The sequence below is a fragment of the Palaemon carinicauda genome, chromosome 11 (genome assembly GCF_036898095.1).
Source record: "Palaemon carinicauda isolate YSFRI2023 chromosome 11, ASM3689809v2, whole genome shotgun sequence".
In the NCBI taxonomy this organism is placed as follows: Eukaryota; Metazoa; Arthropoda; class Malacostraca; order Decapoda; family Palaemonidae; genus Palaemon; species Palaemon carinicauda.
Window position 1 is genome coordinate 135,867,844 of NC_090735.1, and position 7,500 is coordinate 135,875,343.

The 7,500-nt window shown below is 31.5% G+C and overlaps 1 protein-coding gene across 2 annotated transcripts in view; it reads left to right on the plus strand.

Moving 5' to 3' along the window:
* Nucleotides 1-7,471: 7,471 nt before the first annotated feature.
* Nucleotides 7,472-7,500, plus strand: part of LOC137650223 (serine/threonine-protein kinase PAK 3-like) — a 27,046-nt gene continuing 27,017 nt past the window's right edge. The window contains exon 1 of one of the 2 annotated variants that reach the window (XM_068383467.1): nucleotides 7,472-7,500. This exon is cut by the window's right edge and continues 359 nt beyond it. The gene's annotated coding sequence lies outside the window, so the exon portion shown is untranslated. The other variant, XM_068383466.1, reaches the window with a different exon arrangement.

Genomic DNA, 7,500 nt, shown 5'->3' on the forward strand with positions numbered 1-7,500 from the left:
TTTGTATGTTTGTGTATGTTTTGCTTATGTATTTATATAGATAAGGCTACCGTATTGTCATATAAATAAACTGCACTGAAAATAAAAAAAAAAAGAAAACAAGAATATACCCGCCACTAGAAATGACCCTTTTTAGCAGGTGTCTAATGAGCTGGGGGACTCCTCCTACTCAACACCTGACCCAGGTAGTTGGTAAGGGAGTGTCATTGTTCTCTAAATCTCTATATGTATGTTCGTATGTTTGCTTTCCCTATAAATTGTAAAGAAGCCTCTCTCAATAAATCAGTCCTCTGAGGAAGTATCACGAAAATAGTCAGGACTTTATTGTATATTTCGTATTTTCATTTTCCCTTTGGTTCTTCTGCATCTGAGCATCACGTTTTCCTGTGATTTTTACGCATATATATATATATATATATATTTATGTGTGAATATATATATATGTATATATATGCATATATATGCACACACACACATATATATATGTATACACACACACACACACACATATATATATATATATATATTGTGTGTGTGTGTGTATATATAAATGTATATATATATATATTTTATATATATATATATACACTTACATATTTAGAAATATGTATATATATATATATATATATATATTTGTATATATATATATATATATATATATCCAAATAAATATATATGCATACATATATGCCCTTTCTGAATGGGAAAACCTTAACATGATGAAAGGGTTTGTATATCGCCATGACCAGTAATGATGTACTTAGTTAAGGACAACCATACTAGCCAGGTTTGCTGTGAGCGATCAGACAAAAGACTCCTGCCATAATCAACCCACACTGGACAGCGTGGTGATGAAAACTGGCCAAACCCCAGATATGAATAAAGACATCTCTGAGGCCCTTGTCCCGCAGTGGCGACTAGAAGCGGCCGTATTTATTGTTATTATATATAAGGATATGTATATTATATATCTTACCAATGTATTGCTTGTAATTTTCATGATGTTCATGATTACGTTGTTGTAAGAACATTGGATACAGTGTCTCAAAATGTTCTTGTTCTAAACCTACTGTTATCTGTTCTACTTAACAAAGGTCAGGGTTACTCAATCAACATGTCAAATATGGGTCACAGTCATCATAGTTCCAGAAGTGATATAATTTAATGTTATCTGATATTACCCATCTTTTAATTCCCGATATTATTTGCACTAGTGGAATATTTTCTATTTCTACCCATTGATATTAAAAGCACCCTGCCATCAATTTTGGAGTTTAGTTAGCAAAAGGTCAGGATGTCATTAGCACGTGCTTATTCGAATAAATATAGCCGGCAAATTTTGCGCTAAATAGACAAATTATTTTCCAGTTTAATTGCAAATATTGTTAGCCAAGACTATCTTCGCATTCCCCAAGAGAGATTAGTTCACCAAACGTTCAGCTGGGCTCCACAAGGTATTAGAAGAGTTGGACGTCCCAGACGTACATGGCTGAGGACTATGAAGCACAAAGGAGGAGATGATGAGTGGAGAAGTATTGGATTAAAACCTCAATATAGAGACGACTGGCGAAATCTAACCGCGGCCCTTTGCGTCAATAGGCGTGGGAGGAAGTGAAGACTATCTTAATTATTGATCAATTCTTAAAAGTTAAGCATATAGTTAATAAAAATATTGTGGTAGCCTATTGGTAACGTCCCTGTCTGGTGATCTTTCGGACTGAGGTTCGAGTTCCGCTCAAGCTCGATAGTTTCTTGTTGTGTCTGCAACCTCACCATCCTTGTGAGCTAACAATTGGAGCTCTGCCTGCTGAGTCATCAGCAGCCATTGCCTGCTCATCCCTGTTCCTAGCTACATGGAGAAGGGGCTTGGGCGCTGATCATATGTATAGATGGACAGTGTAGGGATTTGTCACTATCACTAGCCTCTGCCATTCATGAGCGACCTTTAAACCCTTTAAAAACGCGATGGTATAATAACCTCTTGGTTATTACATGGTGCACCAGTGCCCGAAGAAGTAATGATTGTTGCTTAAATGTCAATCATTTATATTCTGCCTCTGCAACTGTAGGGAAAATTGTAATTCTTCCAGCTGGCTGTGTGCTGAATCACGTCCTGCTAACATCCCCCCCCCCCACAATGGGGGGAATTGTTGTCTGCGTTAAAGAGAGTTTATTGTTTGAACTCTGCTCCTGTTAGTGACCTCACCACTCGGGGTCGATACTTACGACTATTTCTTGAAGCTTCTCTTTATCGAGTTGTAAAATCTTAGGTGTATCAAAGAGAGAGAGAGAGAGAGAGAGAGAGAGAGAGAGAGAGAGATGAGTGGTCTCACCCGAAGAAAATTTTATTTATCGTCGTACTTTCTTGTGTGGAAGCTACTTTTCTATATTTTGTTCGATTATTATCTTTTGCTTACGCACACACACACACACACATATATATATATATATATATATACTGTCTATAGATATAGATATATATATATATATATATATACTGTCTATAGATATATATATATATATATATACATATATATATATATATATTTATATATCTATAGACAGTATATATATATATATATATATATATTTATATATCTATAGACAGTATATGTATATAAATATATATGTATATATATATATATATATACATATACTGTCTATAGATATATAAATATATATATATATATATATATATATTTATATATCTATAGACAGTATATGTATATATATATATATATATATACTGTCTATAGATATATATATATATATATATATATATATATATATATATATATGAAAAGCCTTCAAGAGTTACTTAACTACATCAATTTTAACCCAAAAAGCCATTATCCACTGATGCCCTATTTCCACCACACTCCCAATATGATGGTCAAATTTTGCCCTTTTCCGTAGCATTTTTCTTATCTAAATGTTCTATTATTCCCTATTTTAAGCAATTTCATGATTTTTTTTTATTATTAATTATAATCTCGCCACTTTATAATGTCACTTACAAAGCTCATTAAATTCAGGTGAATTTTATTACCTAAACACAATCAGAGACTTGACTTAATTTTTGATGTTTTGACAAGACATATATTTGAAATTATCCTTCGGTAAAATCATGTTTCTTTCCTATTTTGAACACAAAAAAATTACTTAATTTTGAAGATGAGAAGGACTACCAGCTCTGCAGGAATCAAGTTTGACTCATCGGGCGGGTTAATCTTCGTCATTTAAATTATGATAAACTTAATGTTGGGTTAAAGTTAATTTCACCATCTCACATTTTCCATGAATGACGTGATAAGGATAGTTTTTTTTTCTAATTCCCTTTCCTCGCTGTGCTGTTTTTACCTGTTTGAGCCCTCGGGGTTATAATGCTTTTTTAACTAGGGTTGTAGCTTAGCTAATAGTAACAACAACAACAAAAACAACAACAAAAACAACAATAATAATATTAATAATGATGATGATGATGATAATAATAATAATAATAATAACCTGACAAGACCGTTTGCTGAAGGGATGAACTTCACATTTCCGATAAATTAGAGTACAAGCCGAACTTGCTGGAATCTTCTGTGAGAATCTTAGAAAAAGTAAGGCTCTCCAGGAGATGCTGATTATCAATAAGAATTTCTAGTGTTATGGTGCAGTGATTTTTTTTGTAGCACTAGAAAAGTAAATGCAAAATAATCTTCGGAAAATTGACATTAATAAGTTCAATAACAATCACAATAGTTCACATATTTTTAAGAACCCTGCGATTTACTATAGATCTATATCAATTCCTGGCTCAAATCTTATAACAATCTGTCCTTTAAGCTGACCAAATATGATGGCTTAACTGTGGATAATCAATTGCCAGTCAATTACGGAGTTGATACGATACCCATTTTCCAATATTTTAGTTAGGCTTTAAACCATGAATGTTATCGTTTTCTATGAAATATGCAGTGTCCATTTTCTTACAGTTATTTAATTTCAAACTATAACAAAAGTAGATCAACTTAATTCTTAGTTGGAAGCATAAAATTATTTTTAAAACAGTCGCAACTTGTTATTCGAAATAAAGAAATGCAAAGGAAGCTTCAATCATTAACTCTGAATTATTTGAAATATGTAGGCCAAATTTTTAAGTACAGGCATAGTTATGGATTTTGAAGGAAAATTGTGCGTAAGATGGTTAATTCTAAACCTCAATTCATTTAGCATGAAGCTAAATTTAGAGTTAACTAGTTAATATTGCATGATGATTTTTTATAATAATATTTTTTTTTAAACTGTTAATACTTCACTCGATGAAATATGCTAGTTTTCACTAAACATAACGATCAGGTCTGTTGAGTAAAAAAAAAAAAAATAAATAAATAAAAATCAAAGTTTTAGACATCTAGGTTATATCGTTTAGAGTAAGGTCATTCAGATATATCGCAAATATTCAAACCATGTCAAATATATGAAGTTTAAAAAAGAAAGTAACGAAAGATATATTCTATGAAAACATTGATTTCATACGAACCCAATTATAGTATCAATGATAGATTTAATATCAAGAAGGTATCTCCACTGCTAATATACTAATTACGCTCAAGTGGTATAATGTAATATCTCCCTATCTATCTATATATCTATCTATCTATCTATCTATCTATCTATCTATCTATCTATCTATATATATATATATATATATATAGATAGATATATATATATATGGTATACATATATATATATATATATATATGGTATATATATATATATATATATATGGTATATATATATATATATATGTATATATATATATATGGTATATATATATATATATATATATTTATGTATATATATATATATATATGGTGTGTATATATATATATATATATATAAACATATGTATATATATATATATATATATAAACCATCAGCCATCTTCTAGTCCACTGCAGGATAAAGACCTCAGATATCTCCTTCCACTCGTTTGTTTGTGGTCTTTCTATGCCAGTATATACTACAAATTTTCATAGCTCGTTAATCCATTGTCTTCTCTGCCTTTCCCTGCTTTTTATGGAATCTCTTATTTATTATCTGCCTTGTCACCATATGTCCTATCCATGTCCATTTCCACTAATTTAGTTCCCCTCTCTCTCTCTCTCTCTCTCTCTCTCTCTCTCTCTCTCTCTCTCTCTCTCTTAGTGTTATTCCCATTATTATTCTTTCCCTAGATCTTTGAGTTGAAACTAGTTTATGATATAAGGTTTTCGTAAGGCTCCAAGTTCTCTATGCTTAAGATAATACTGGGACGACCAACTGATTAGATGCTTTTCTTTTTAGAGAAAGTGGCATTTTACGTTTCATAATCTTATTTTATTATCAAAGGCTCTCCATCCTATGCTCTCCTATGCTCATCCTTCTTTTAATTTCGGTCTCATGTCCTAGGGAAACATTTACTCTCTGTCCTAAGTACGTATATTCATGACCAATCTCCAGAGGTTTCTCCATAATCCTTACTTGTTGTCTCTGTATTTTCATTTACCATTATTTTAGTTTTAATCATATCCATTTTCAGTCCTACATTTCTGCTTTCTCTATTCAAATTTTCTATCATATTTTGCAATTTTTCCCATGATTCATTAAGCTGAGTAAATTCATAGCCTCTATACCATAGTCTTCCACTGTCTTGGGGTAGAGTTCTCTTGCTTGAGGGTACACTCGGGCACACTATCTAATTTCTCTTCCTCTTGTACTGTTAAAGTTTTTTAAAGTTTATATACAAAATATTTATTTTAATGTTGTTACTGTTCTTAAAATATTTTTTCCTTGTTTCCTTTCCTCACTGGACTATTTTCTCGGTTGGGGCCTTTGGGCTTATAGCATTCTACTTTCCCAACTTGGGTTGTAGCTTAGCAAGTGATAATAATAATAATAATAATAATAATAATAATAATAATAATAATAATAATAATAACAACAGCAACAACAACAACAATAATAATAATAATAATAATAATAATTTGCAAATCTTCTTTTGATACAAAAGATATAAGGTTTCTGGATTTCGTCTAAACTCCCAGTCATGTGGGCCAATTGTTTTTGTTTATCTAGAATCATTACAAACAACTATTTGCAAAAAAAAAAAAAAAAAAAAAAAAATTATATATAGATATCAGATGTTTGAAGTAAACCTCAAAAATTCACACTTGCAGCAAATGTCTTATTTATAGTCTTGTATGAATTATCTGTTTTAATGTTATTATTGTTTTTAAAATATTCTATTTTTATTTTTCATTACTTCTTATATCGTTTATTTATTTCCTGGTTTTCTTTCCTCACTTGGCTATTTTTCCTTGTTGGAGCCCTTGTGCTTATAGCACCTTGCTTTTCCAACTAAGGTTGTAGATTGGCTAATAATAATAATAATAATAATAATAATAATAATAATAATAATAATAATAATAATAATAATGTTATCTTTATTCTGAAACTACTGATTTTAAAATGCAAATAGATAAAGGAAATTCTTTTGATTATATATCAGCATATAAATACCTCGAAAATGTATTATTCATTTGGTAGTTTCGTAAAAAAAAAATAGCGTAAAAGTTTAGTTTTACTTTATAAAAAATAGTTTTCTTAAAGGATTCGGCAAACCACTTTACATTAATGCATAGCGAAGTGAAGCTGCATTGTGTAAAAATCAAGTAATTTAGTCGATTTCTTATGAAACTAGAGGGGCACTCAGTAAAGCGCAAATCTCCGCCGCGGCAGTTTATTCTCGACCTTTTGTTCAACCTTGACCTTGACCGTTGACCTTAACATGTATTAATTGGCATGGATTTTCATACACTTAAATTTGAACCAAGTTTGAAGTGTGTGAAAACGATGTCCAAACTTACGGCTGATTACATGAATTGGACAATTTGTTTGACCCTGACATTGACCTTTGACCTTGACCTTCCAAAATTTTACCATTTCCAGCATATTAAATAACAGTTAAATCCTGCGAGTTTCATTATTCTACTATTAAATTTGTGGCTAGGAAGCTGTTCACGAATAAAAACAAACAAACAAACACACAAACAGAGTGTAAAACTTTGACCTTGACTTTCCAAAATTTGATCATTTCCAGCTTTTAATATAACAGTCAGTCCCTGCGAGTTTCATTACTCTACGATTAAAATTGTGACCATGAAGCTGTTCACGAACAAACAAACAAAAATACGCACATCAAACACACAAACAGAGGGTAAAACCTAACCTCCTTCCAACTTCATAGGCGGAGACGATTATACGAGATGAATCGTTAAAATAGAAAATCCCTAGTTGTCATGTATGACTGTATGCAGTACCTACCTGGGTCCCAAGACATCAAGAACCAGTAGCGAGCAAGTTCTCATAACTCGACGTTCCTTGCTCGCAGTGTCTGTCTGCGGTTACATTGCTCTCTCTCTCTCTCTCTCCTCTCTCTCTCTCTCTCTCTCTCTCTCACCATTCACAGTG